The 14,110-nt window shown below is 39.0% G+C and overlaps 2 long non-coding RNA genes across 2 annotated transcripts; both read right to left on the bottom strand.

The window, feature by feature from the left end:
* Positions 1-1,015: 1,015 nt before the first annotated feature.
* Positions 1,016-5,278, bottom strand: LOC145271044 (uncharacterized). The gene is made up of 2 exons (XR_013865672.1): positions 1,665-5,278; positions 1,016-1,606 (listed from the first exon to the last, which is right to left on the bottom strand). It is a non-coding gene; the product is annotated as an uncharacterized LOC145271044 (long non-coding RNA).
* Positions 5,279-10,301: 5,023 nt separating this feature from the next.
* Positions 10,302-13,112, bottom strand: LOC145271043 (uncharacterized). The gene is made up of 2 exons (XR_013865671.1): positions 12,349-13,112; positions 10,302-11,907 (listed from the first exon to the last, which is right to left on the bottom strand). It is a non-coding gene; the product is annotated as an uncharacterized LOC145271043 (long non-coding RNA).
* Positions 13,113-14,110: the final 998 nt, after the last annotated feature.

Genomic DNA, 14,110 nt, shown 5'->3' with positions numbered 1-14,110 from the left:
TGACTTCAAACTTATATAATGCATATTTTATTCAAACTCAACCAGCACTTCTAAGGAACAAAAAATCTTAACGTTAAGTCAAGTCATTATATAATTTTGGGGGGTCTGTTTTACTGTACACATAGATGCGAAAAAATTATCAAAAAAACAAATATATAACAAATAAATGTTATCAAAGGCAAGATAAGTTAATTTTCTACCAAACTGGATATAATTCTCGTGTTTTTATTCAATTTAACATGTTTATTCAGCTCGAAAAACATGCAGTGTTTACCGATGTATTGGAAATTCAAAATGGCGCCCGACACTCGATTTTCGATTTTTAGTAAGAAAAGTTAGTATAAAAGATGGAATAGGTGTATCAGAATTTTTGTAGGAATTTTTTGGGTTTAAATTATGAACAACTTTATAAAACGGGTTTGTATTACTATATGCATAGATTCGAAAAAGTTGTCAAAAAACAAATATATAACAAATAAATGTTATCAAAGGCAAGATAAGTTACTTGGAAAATTTAAAATGGCGCCGGACTCTCTGTTGAACACGGTAAGTTTGGGAAAATGAGTTATAAATAAAAAAAATAGACAAAATACTGTTAGAAACTCGCTTAATATATGTTACCGTGACATAGGCTGACATATAATCGGTGGGTTTTTAATAGTATTTTGTCTAGTTTTTTATTTATTACTCATTTTCCCCAACTTACCGTGTTAAAGAGAGAGTCTGGTGCCATTTTAAATTTTCCAATACATCGGTAAAAACTGTATATTTTTTGAGCTGAATAAACGTGTTACATTGAATAAAAACACTAAAAATGTATCCAGTTTGGTAGAAAAGTAACTTATCTTGCCTTTGATAACATTTATTTGTTATATATTTGTTTTTTGACAACTTTTTCGAATCTATGTGTACAGTAATACAAACCCATTTGTTACTGGTGCACTTTTAGTGGGGTAGTTGTACCCCAGCTAATTATTTATCTTTTAGAACCCTCGATAAAAAACGACAAACTCCTTTTAACATTGAACCTTTGCAAGTCTTTATCCCACGAGATAATAGTGGTGGAGCTCAAAGTTCTTGAGTCAGGTCCACGTCGGACTGTCGGTGCTGGGCGAGGAGGAGAGGAAGGTGTGTCTTCGCTCGCGGCTCTGTGCTGACTGTTGGATGTCCCCTGCACTCTTTTTGGGGACAGCAGGATCAATGCGCCCTGCCTGTCGATTGGCCAGTCTATGGCCGAAGAACTTACAGGGAAGCATTGATCCGCCAGAGAGTATAGTTCATTAGGGGGGGGGGGTTGCTACACACTTATTGATCCGTGCTGAAATAAAACGTTATTGTTTTAAAAGCCATTCCTAACATGGGGAGGGGAAGGTGTTTTGTAACTATTCTGTACTTTAACCTTACAATTGAATAAAAAAAAAACATATAAAACTTTAATTAAACTTGGGAATACGATTTAAAAATATACCGCGGATCAGTAAGCGCATTAGCACCAAAAAATTTATTCTTTCATAGTTAAAAACAAAAAATGAATTGACTTTTTCAAAGCTTTTCCAAAGTTTTCAAGGTTTTTCAAAATTTTTGTTTTTCCAGGTACATGTCATACCTCTTCCTTTTTATAGGTACATGTCATACCTCTTCCTTTTTCCAGGTACATGTCATACCTCTTCCTAGCCACGGAGCATGAAACAATCAAGGGATTGGTTATTGGGTTTTGACACACACTTCCTAACCCTAACCCTAACCCTAACCCTTCCTGCTGTTTTAACCTGATCGCGGATGATCTTCTGTGCCGCTATAGTCACATTCTTCATATTCTCAACCTCTATTTTCCTTGTCCAGGGAGAATCCTCTCCCTATGCTGGCCTGGTCATGACTGAATGGTATATATGCTCAGAGATTACAGTTAGGATATCTGCTGTGGAACGGGCTTGCCTAAATCCATATGGTGGGATCCTTCTACCGCTCCAGAAGATATTTCACTACTGATGCAATTATCTATCTATATAAAAGGCAAGTACGTCCAAGGATGGAATACTGCTGCCATATCTGGGCAGGAGCTGCTAAAAACAGCCTGTCCTGCCTTGACAGAGTACAAAATAGACTTTGTGGCTTAGTGGGGGATGCCCTTTTCTCTACCCTGCAACCTCTTTCTCACAGAAGAGACATTGCGAGTTTGTCTCTGCTTTATTGTTATTTTCATGGAAAGTGTTCGACTGAGCTTCAATCTATGGTCCCCCTCCTCGCCAAACTTTCACAAGAAACACTCGTCTAGCTGAAAACACTATCAATAATTCCCCCCACTCTTTATCTGTGCCTAAACCTAAACGTAGATTCCATGAAAAAAAGCTTCTTTCTTAGAACTGCACGCCTGTGGAATCGTCTTCAGTTTTCCTGCTTCCCACCTGACTACAACTTGGATGTGTTCAAGTCCAACATTAACAAATTCCTAATGAACCGCCCCCTTAAGTAAACACTTCATCAAATCTCCACACTAACGTAATGTACTTGCAATAACCCTTCTCCCTGAGTGGCTTCTGGGCCTTGATAAGTGGTGATCACTAACCAACAATCACGAGGTTGTTTGTTCAGCAACCGACAAGGCTAATATGCTTGCCAGCCGGTTTGCCTCGAACTCCACACTGGACCACCCCCTGCCTGACTTTCCTTTGCAGACAGATGCCACGCTAGACGATCTGAAAACCACCCCTGCTCAGGTGCACGCTATCATAAAAAACCTTGACACTTCAAAAGCATGTGGACTCGATCTCATCCCAGCTGTGCTATTAAAAAAGTGCTCAGCCGAAGTAGCTCCAGTTCTCTCCAAACTCTACAACAAATGTCTTAATGAATCTTGCTTTCCGGGCTGTTGGAAAACTGCTTCTGTGGTACCAGTATTCAAGAATTCTGGCGAAAGAACTGACCCATCAAATTATCGCCCATTAGCCTCCTCCCAATTTTCGCCAGAATATTTGAGACCATAATTAACCATGCTCTAGTCCGGCACCGTACAGATGCTAAACTTCTGACTGACAAACAATATGGATTTAGACAAGCCCGTTCCATAGCTGACATCCTCACTGTGATCTCTGAACGTATATACCATTCACTGGATAAAGCGGGGGAGGGCAGAGCGGTAGCTCTAGATATATCTAAGGCTTTTGACAGGGTATAGCATGAGGGTCTCCTCAGGAAGATTAAATCATACTGTATCACTGGTAGAATACTTAGCATAATTGAATCCTTCTTAGATAAGAGAAAAATCCAGGTTGTCCTCGACGATCGTACATCTAAACAATATGATATAAATGCGGGAGTGCCTCAGGGGTCTATTCTTGGACCTCTATTGTTCCTGATATTTATTAATGACCTCCCCGACGAAACTGCCTCTGAGATGGGTATATATGCTGATGACACCACACTCTATAACAGGCATGACAGGAAACCAAATGAACGCATAACTAAAGAAATGGCAAAAACACTAGAGGATGTCCTCCAATCTGTAGTGGAATGGGGACATAAATGGATGGTCACATTCAATGCTGCCAAGACTAAACTGGTTTCCTTCAATAATTACAAGAAACCTTCTCTGCAACCAATAGCAATGGACAGTGACTCCCTATCTGAGAGTACATCTTTCAAACTGCTTGGCCTAACGTTCACAGGAAACATGAGTTGGAACAATTATATTGAAAACATTGCCAGGGCTGCTGTGAAAAAGGTAGGCTCTCTCTACCATGCTAGAAAACTACTGACACCTGAAATTATCCTATACCCCTATAAGGCCACCATTCGCCCATGTATCGAGTATTGCTGTCACATCTGGGCTGGTGCATCTGCTACTTGTCTCTCGCTCCTTGACAAGGTTCAAAAGAGAGTCGCCAATCTGATAGGCCCTGAACTGGCATCTAAGCTTCAGCCTCTGTCCCGTCGACAAAACGTTGCATCCCTCTGCCTGTTCTACAATATTTTAATGGTGTATGCTCTGATGAACTGCAGACACTTGTGCCCCCACGACGTAGACACCCTCGACAAACCCGACAGGCAGCTAAATCCCACCCCCACACAGTAGAGATCCCTAGATGTAAAAGATCTTTCTACTCCAGTAGTTTCTTCCCCAGAACCGCTAGACTCTGGAATTCCATTCCAGGTTCCTGCTTCCCTAACTGTACTGACATGCAGAAGTTCAAGTGCAATGTGAACCGACATCTTTACTGAAAACCATAACTTTAATAAAAGTATTTTTTTTTCTATTCTTTTAATTGGAATTCATTATTGAAATGAGTATTATTTATATTAATTTATTTATTGCGGACTATTATCCTCATCTTTATTAGTTGTTGTTTTTTGTTTTTTTTTACATAGGCATCACCACTTACCGAGGCCAAGAGGCCACTCGAGGATAAGAGTTAAAGATTGTACATTAGAAATTGGACAATATAGAAACCATTAGTAATGGAGATTCGATAAATTTGTTAACTTATATGAAACGGCTCATCAAAAACTTGTTTATGTTAGACTTGAAGACAACCATATTGTAGTCAGCTGGAAAGCAGAAAAACGGAAGACAATTCCACAGGCGTGCAGTTCTAAGAAAGAAGCTTTGTTCATGGAATCTACGCTTAGGTTTAGGCACAGATAAAGAGTGGGGGAAACTAGTGATAGTGTTTTCTGCTAGACAGGTGTTTCTTGTGAAAGCTTGTCGAGGGGGGGGGGCCATAAATTGGAGCTCAGCCAAACACCTGCCATGAAAATAACGATAAAGCAGAGACAAACTCGCAACATCTCTTCTGTGAGAAAGAGGTTGCAGTGAAGAGAAAAGGATATCTCCCACCAGGCCATGAAATCTATTTTGAACTCTATCAAGGCAGGATAAGTCCTTTCTAGCAGCTCCTGCCCAGATGTGGTAACAGTACTCCATTAGACCTCTTCAAAATTGACCTTTTTCTTCAAACATATGGAAACTGCTATTATTCCCATTCTCCAAGGTCTAAATTAGCTAAATATACCAGTTATTGTGATCTTGGACCTTGGCTATGCCTGCCTCAAGAGCCATGTAATTTTATTGTTGACGTTTTTCAAAAACGCTGCAAAATCTGGGATATTATGTCCTTATTTTCATTTGTTCTTATATTTACTTTAAAAAAATGATGTTCTGTTTTTATATACATCAATATTATTTCCATTCTCCAAGGTCTAAATTAGCTAAATATACCAGTTATTGTGATCTTGGACCTTGGCTATGCCTGCCTCAAGAGCCATGTAATTTTATTGTTGACGTTTTTCAAAAACGCTGCAAAATCTGGGATATTATGTCCTTATTTTCATTTGTTCTTATATTTACTTTAAAAAAATGATGTTCTGTTTTTATATACATCAATATTATTTCCATTCTCCAAGGTCTAAATTAGCTAAATATACCAGTTATTGTGATCTTGGACCTTGGCTATGCCTGCCTCAAGAGCCATGTAATTTTATTGTTGACGTTTTTCAAAAACGCTGCAAAATATGGGATATTATGTTCTTATTTTCATTGTAGCTTTCCAGAGGTTGATGCTATGGCATTGAAAGTGGTACCAAATGAAAGCTAATAAAATTTTCTTGCATATGGTAGTAAACACATGAACACCTGTGTTAATTTTAATGCAATAACATATATATTTTTTATGCTTGGAAAGGATGCCATCATATAATACATAACTTTATCTCAGAAATGTTACTCTTAATGCATGTATATAATTTATTATAACTAAGTATGTTTTATCTCTTCATTTCAGATTGTAAGTTAAAGCTGATTTGTTAAGATTTGTGAACTGCTGACAACATGGCATCTGGAAGACAACTACGCTGTGGGAAAGTGGTCAGCGATACAAGTGAACGGGATGAACCAACTGAAAAGAGAAGAAAGGTGGCAACTCCTGCCACAAGGTCATTCAGTGATGTGTATCTCATTGGGCAACCCAGCTCCAGCATCAGGGGCTCTCAACTTCCTGCTAATCGGCAGGTGTTCCAGTATTTCCTGCATTTGAGGAATGATAATCCCAACAGTGACAATAGGTGTTTAACCCATGATACAGTGGATGTCGTTTTGCCATTCTGGAATATGGCAAGGATTAAAACACTAACTAGACCAAATGCAGTCAACCGTTTCATGATCCTCCATGAAAAGTACAGGAAAATTGTTAAAAACAAGGGAAGAAATAACAAACCAGAGGAAGAGAAACGAGCTAACTTTCTGAAGGACTTAGACAAGTTATTTGATATTGAAGCAAAGGATGTTGTGGAGGAGATAAGAAGCAACAGGCTGCTCACAAAGGACACAAAGGAAGAGGACGTCAATTTCTACTTGGACCAACAGACCACTCGCCTGGCACACATGTCAGGTCATGATAAGGTGTTTGAGAAGAAGTCTAGAGAGAAAAGCTTCCGAGAAGAAAGAGAAGAGAGAATGTTATCATCAGTGACTGCTGCAGCAGCAGAAGTTGGGAAAATTTAAAGTGATGAAGACCCAGAGAACAGTCAAGGCTCTGGTACTAGTGAGGGTTCAGAATACACTGAGACAACACCAAGCTGTTCATCAAAACAAAGTTAAAGCTGATTTGTACATCGTACAGTATATCGATACACTAAGGCTGACTGGAATAGCTTCCGTACATTTATAACTGATCTACCTCTGCATTCCATATTTAAAAAGGATGTGTCCTCTATAGTATTAGACCTGACGGAATGGTTAATTGTAGGTATTGACCGTTTCATACCCTCGAAAAAGTTTCAGCAAAAACCTAACAGCCAGCCATGGTTCTCTCCAGAATGTGCTGCTGCCATTGCGCACAGAAATCACTTTTTCCACTGTTTCCAACATAATAGATGTATGGAAACTAAAGCCGCTTTCAGAACTGCCAGCAACCATTGTAAGAAAGTAATAAAGAATGCAAGAGAGTTGTATGCTCAATCTGTTAAGTCCAAAGTAGCTGAGCAGTGGCTTGGTTCCCACCAGTTTTGGCAAATAGCAAACAGAATCCTGAAAAGAAGCGTGTGTTCTATCCCAACTATCATCATAAACAAAAAAAAAGAGACAAAAATTCGTGTTAGCAAGCTAAAAATGGCTGCCATCTTGTTTAAAGCATGTGGACCCGATCTTATCCCAGCTGTGCTATTAAAAAAGTGCTCAGCCGAAGTAGCTCCAGTTCTCTCCAAACTCTACAACAAATGTCTTAATGAATCTTGCTTTCCGGGCTGTTGGAAAACTGCTTCTGTTGTACCAGTATTCAAGAATTCTGGCGAAAGGACAGACCCATCAAATTATCGCCCCATTAGTCTCCTCCCACTTTTTGTCAAAATATTTGAGACCATAATTAACCATGCTCTAGTCCATCATCTTACAGATGCTAAACTACTGACTGACAAACAATATGGATTTAGACAAGCCCGTTCCACAGCAGACATCCTCACTGTGATCTCTGAACGTATATACCATTCACTGGACAAAGCGGGGGAAGGCAGAGCGGTAGCTCTAGATATATCTAAGGCTTTTGACAGGGTATGGCATGAGGGTCTCCTCAGTAAAATCAGATCATACGGTATCACTGGTAGAATACTTAACATAATTAAATCCTTCTTAGATAAGAGAAAAATCCAGGTAGTCCTCGACGGTCGCACATCTAAACAATATGATATAAATGCGGGAGTGCCCCAGGGTTCTATCCTTGGACCTCTATTGTTCCTGATATTCATAAATGACCTCCCCGACAACATTGCCTCTGAGATGGGTATATATTCTGATGACACTACACTCTATGGCAGACACGACAGGAAGACGAATGAACACATTTCTAAAGAAATGGCAGAAACACTAGAGGAAGGCCTCCAATCTGTAGTGGAATGGGGACAAAAGTGGTTGGTCGCGATCAATGCTGCCAAGACTAAACTAGTTTCATTCAATAATTACAAGAAACCCTCTCTACCACCCATAGCAATGGCCAACGACTCTTTATCTGAGAGTCCATCTTTCAAACTCCTTGGCCTAACGTTCACAGGAAACATGAGTTGGAACAATTACATTGAAGGCATTGCCAGGGCTGCTGTGAAAAAGGTAGGCTCTCTCTACCGTGCTAGAAAACTACTAACACCCGAAAGTATCCTGTACCTCTATAAGGCCACCATTCGCCCATGTATGGAGTATTGCTGCCACATCTGGGCTGGTGCGCTGCTACTAGTCTCTCGCTCCTTGACAAGGTTCAAAAGAGAGTCGCAAACCTGATAGGCCCTGAACTGGCATCTAAGCTTCAGCCTCTGTCCCATCGACGAAATGTTGCATCCCTCTGCCTTTTCTACAAGTATTTTAGTGGTGAATGCTCTGACGAACTGCAATCACTTGTGCCCCCACGACGCGAGCACCCTCGACAAACCCGACAGGCTACTAGATCCCACCCCCACACTGTAGAGATCCCTAGATGTAAAAGATCTTTTTACTCCAATAGTTTCTTCCCCAGAACCGCAAGACTCTGGAATTCAATTCCAGGTCCCTGCTTCCCCAACAGTACTGACGTGCAGAAGTTCAAGTGTAACGTGAACCGACACCTTGCTACCCAAATCCCTACATAGTACCCCAGTAGTTGTTTCCCCTGATAGTAGCCCCCTACACCAAAGTGGCAATTTGCCTTGTTTGAGGTGAAAATGTAATAAAATAAAAAAAAAAAAAAAAAAAAAAAAAAACGGAAAATTACCTCCCTTTCAGACGCTCCTGTGTCTTACAATCGTTTTCATCAAATTCTCATGGCCGCCCAGCAGGTATGGTGTAGACAGCAATTGAAAAGTACTTTTTTTTTTTTAATTACATTTTCACCTCAAACATTTATGAATATTAGGAATAATAGAGGTCCAAGGATAGACCCCCTGGGGCACTCCCGTGGTGTCATTTGTTTTGATATTCACCCAAAAGGTTCAATCCTCAGTGTGGGTGACCGAAAAATACATTTGCGAATTGCTTAGGACCACCTCTATCCAGTCATGGCTGACAGGACAAGAACACACTACCTACATAAAGTAAATAAAGGGTTCCGTTCGAAAATCCATCCAAATTCGGACGACTATTCCCATCTTGAGTGTGATTTTCACGACGTTTCAGTCTATATAATGTCATATTTGAATTATAACGGACATATTTATTCCAAAGAGAATATAAATTACATCATATCTTTTTAAAGTTTGAATTCTGTTTAGTTGCACTCCCTTCGGGGGAGGGGAGGGGGGGTACTATTTCTTAAAACTCTTCATATACCCCCTCAGGGTTTTTTCCATTTCTTTTACACCTCCAAACACCCAGTCAAAGTCTTTTTTTTTTTTTTTAAACAGGGTTGTTTGGATCTAGCCCCTCCCCAACACACACACACCTCCAAACACCCAGTATGCCCCTCCCCGCTAGTCTATATATAACCCTAACCCCCCCCCCCCAACACACACACACCTCCAAACACCCAGTATCTCCCCCCCCCTCCGCTAGTCTATATACATAGAAGGCAAATGTCCAAAAAAGGCTTTTTTCACTGGGCTCCTCCGGGGGGGGGGGGGGTGTACTATTTCTTAGAACTCTTTATATATACTCCCTAAATCATAATATGTACAACTTCCAAACGCGTGTCGCACCTAGATTTTTTTACATCGACTTTTATAAATTCGACTTCTCAAGTGTTCGTTCGGCTTTTTCGTATAAAAGTGAAACTAATCTGAAGTGAAGGTGCAGTGCCAGGAACGTCCAGAAAGAAATGAGCGTTTGATCTTGTATCAAACAATTGCTACTCATATGGACACTCCCCTCTTTATGGGGAGCTGGTTTCCCCCCAACATTTTGGCGAAACAAAAAGTTGGGAAACAAAACCAAAATAACTACCGGGCAGTAAAAGTTCACTGCGGGACTTTTATGACGTGATCATTAAAATCATGGCTGACAGAACAAGAACACACTACCTACATAAAGTAAATAAACGGTTCCATTCGAAATTCCATCCAAATTCCCCGAGTTCGTCAGAAACATACCTGAGTCTGACAAGATACACCTGATACGTTTAACGAAACATTCGAATATCTATGTATCTCATATACAGTTCAAGTGGTAGCCCTAGGTAATGGGTCCCTTGATTTCTGAGAACTTCAACTGAAGTAAAATTTAAAAAAAAAAAAGGCAGAAACCATATTCATGCAGCGTTTGTGGAGCAGTTGTCATGCTTTGATGTACATGTGTCTTGCCTTAATTTGTCGGACACAAAAAAAAAAAAAAAAAACGAGTATAATCAAAACGTTGCTTACAGCTGTTTCAAGTTGATGTTTATTTTTAAATCATACAATGCAACAAAGAAAATTGTTCAAACACTGACTTCAAAAAAAAAAAAGAAAAAAAAAAGAAAAGATTAACAGTTTATTGATACACTTCTAATGATTGGATATCCTGTGAAACTGCAATTGTTAGGCTAAACCATGTCTATCATTGTCAAAGTTCTATTTTTACGGATCTTGAGCCATGGATGTATGTGCAAGGTCTTAATATGGCTCTGGTCCTGTTCGAGAGGTTGATTATACCATGAAGAATATTTTATTCAATTTACATAAATAAAATTTACCAGTTGTCGCTACAAAAAATATTAAAGTTCTGAATTTTTTTTAGATGATGGCTGATAGTTTTTATTGGACTATTATTCTCATCTCGAGTTTTATTTGTGTAATGTTTCGGTTGCTGTGGCCTTCGCCCATCGTCAAGCATGCTGGTCACCATCTTGGAAAAAAAAATGGAGAAAAGTTACTGGCTTGGTAGATGTTTTCGTATTCTTGAAGTTGTTGCTGTTTATTATTATCCAATCTATCTATATAAAAGCGTCGGGCAGGAAACAGGCAAGCGGAACAGAGTTCCACAGGCGTGCAGTTCTAAGAAAGAAGCTTTGTTCATGGAATCTAAAGAAAGAGTGGGGAAAATTACTGAGTGGTTTCAGTGAGACGGGTGTTTTTCGTAAAAAATTAGCGAGATGGGACGAGAGATTGGAGCTTAGACGAGCACTTACCATGGAAATAACCTTATTTTTGCCGATTTTAAATTTGAAATTATTATTGGTATAATTAGAAGTCTCTGGTTTATTTTTTACAAAATGATAATTTTGTTCATTTTTTAAATAAACGGGAGATAACTCTGAATAATAGTAATAATTATAATAGTAGTAGTAGTAGTCGTTGTGGTTGTTGCTGCTGCAGTAGTAGTAGTACAAATGCTTAACATAATTAAATCCTTCTATATATATATATAAAAGCGAAAATGTGTGTATGTATGTTCGCTTTTTGTTTATGTCCAAGAAAGGCTTTTTTCAGAGAAGCAGTCAATCAGTTCACAACTTTAAAACTTTTTATATCACATATAAATCGTAATATCTCACAGTTAACAACGGAGCTCGCCTGTCTATTTAATTTGCTCGACTTCGGGAAGATAAATATTCAACAGTTTTCGCTCGTCGCATGTAGGTTAGGCCTTTTCCTATAATGTTTCCCCCTACCCTCAATGTCTTGGAGAAAAGCATTCCTGCGCTAAATGAAATGCTACCCCACAGTCTAAAGTTGACCTCATTAACTCATTAAAACAGGCACCTGCCAAATCCAAGTAATTAAATAAATTCAAATGTATTTCTGTCAGTATGTCGCGGTGGCGCAATGGTTAACGTCGCACGTTTTTTTTTTCACACTTTAATTTACAACTTTGCCTCAATGGTTCGGGTTTGATCCTCATACTTACCTACCAAAATGGTTTTTTATTTTAACCCCACCCGGAGTTTTCACACACACCTCCAAACACCCGGGCAATGCCGGGTATCCCTCGCTAGTCTAATACATAAATACGCAAAATGTGTGCATGTGTGTTTTTATGTCTGCCTAAAACTTCGGATAGTCGCATGTAGGTTAGGCCTTTTCCTATAATGTTTCCCCCTACCCCCAACGTCTTGCGTTGAAAGAAGCATTCCCGCACTAAATGAAATGCTACCCCGCAGTCAAAAGTTGACCTCATTAAGTCATTAAAACGTTCACCTGCCAAATCCAAGTAATTAAATAAATTCAAACGTGTTTCTCTCAGTATGTCGCGGTGGCGCAATGGTTAACGTCGCACATTTTTTTTTTTTCACACTTTAATTTACAACTTTGTCTCAAGGGTTCGGGTTCGATCCTCATACTTACCTACCAAAATATGTTTTTTTATTTTAACCCCACCCCCCACCCGGAGTATCCACACACACCTCCAATCACCTGGGCAACGCCGGGTACTCCTCGCTAGTCTAATACATAAAACGCAAAATGTGTGCATGTGTGTTTTTATGCCTAAAACTTCGGATAGACGCATCGGAATGTGACAAAACTGGTATCATTTCGAAGCTTGATCCTTCGGACGACAAATATCAAGAAAAAAAACGCCCAAAATACATTCATTCCTTCACCTTGAGTGGCCCTTGGGCCTTGATAGGCAGTAACATGTGAGAAGATGAAAACAAAACAAAAACAAAAAAATATCGAAGGGATTGGGTTACTTTCATACACATGCTATCCGAAAAACAAAAAAACAAAAGCTAAATGGAGGCCATCTAGAACATATGCTGTTGAACGGAGAAAAAAAGGCCAAATACCCTAGTGTTTTGATGTGATGTTTTGAATATAATAAACTAGTTATGACCAAAGTTTCATTTCATTCGGACAAATCACTAAGAAACGGGGCTTAATTATAGTTGGGGCCCACATTTTTTGATCACCCCGTGTGTGTGTGTATATATATATACACACACACACACACACGAGGTGATCAAAAAAAGCGGGCCCTTTTCTTTTATTAATATTATTGGAATTTTTTCCTTTTTTCCTTGTACACATTTTTGTGAATTATTCCATGGATTTCTGCCTTTGGATTATTATGGACCATCTGCTTCCAATTACGGGATTTCCTTGGATTTTACTTGTACAAATGGAAATTCTTTTAACTTTCTTGAAGTTTTACATTTGGATTTTACCGTCACTGGATTTTTTATCTTCCACCAGACTATCCATTAATGTGTAATCACTTTTTTCTTTACCATATTCCCTCTGCTTAACTTATTTTGTTTTCAAGTAAGATCTTTGACTTACTTGTTGTTTCATCAAATACTTTGCATGTAAAATCCGATCCCGCATTTTGCTAATTCCTACCCTCGAAACTCCGCGGATTAAGAACTATCCACTTATCTAGTGTTTCCTTTCCAGATTAAATATGTTTTTAACTCATTTCAAAGTGTTTTTAATATGTTTTATTAACTGTTTGCTCATATAAATATATATATATATATATATATATATATATAACGGTCCTTATTATCAGGTGTGCTGTAAAAGCCTCCGCATACGACTGTCGTCAATGCCTTTGATTGTGTGATTTCATATGATTTGTTTATCTTGTTGAGAGATGGTTCGCTGGGTTCTGAGATACATCCAGAAGATTTCTGTTGCTTTTCGAAAGTTTGAAAAGTGGTTATGGCATGAAAGATGTGTGACATATCTAATCAAAGTTGCAGTTTATCAGACATGTTTGCTAACCATAACTTTATCGTTATTTCCATGGCAAGTGCTCGTCTGAGCTCCAATCTCTTGTCCCCCCTCGCCAATCTTTCACAAAAAACACCCGTCTAGCTGAAACCACTGTCATTAATTTTCCCCACTCTTTATCTGTGCCTAAATCAAAACGTAGATTCCATGAGCAAAGTTTCTTTCAAGTCCAATATAAATAAATTCCTGACAAACCACCCTCTTAAGACACTATCAAATTTGCTAACCATAACTTTACAGTTATTTCCATGGCAAGTGCTTGTCTGAGCTCCAATCCCTTGTCCCCCCTCGCCAATCTTTCACGAAATACACACACACACACATATATATATATATATATATACACACAGGGTGACCCCCCCCCCAAAAAAAAAACAAAAGTTAAATGGAGGCCATCTAGAACATATGCTGTTGAACGGAGAAAAAAAGGCCAAAGACCTTAGTGTTTTGATGTGATGTTTTGAATATAATAAACTAGTTATGACCAAAGTTTCATTTCATTCGGACAAAACAT

The sequence above is a fragment of the Euprymna scolopes genome, chromosome 46 (assembly GCF_053919585.1).
Source record: "Euprymna scolopes isolate OS-2025 chromosome 46, ASM5391958v1, whole genome shotgun sequence".
NCBI lineage: Eukaryota > Metazoa > Mollusca > Cephalopoda > Sepiida > Sepiolidae > Euprymna > Euprymna scolopes.
The sequence above is the reverse complement of the archived record's forward strand: the minus strand, read 5'-3'. Positions and strand labels throughout refer to the sequence as shown.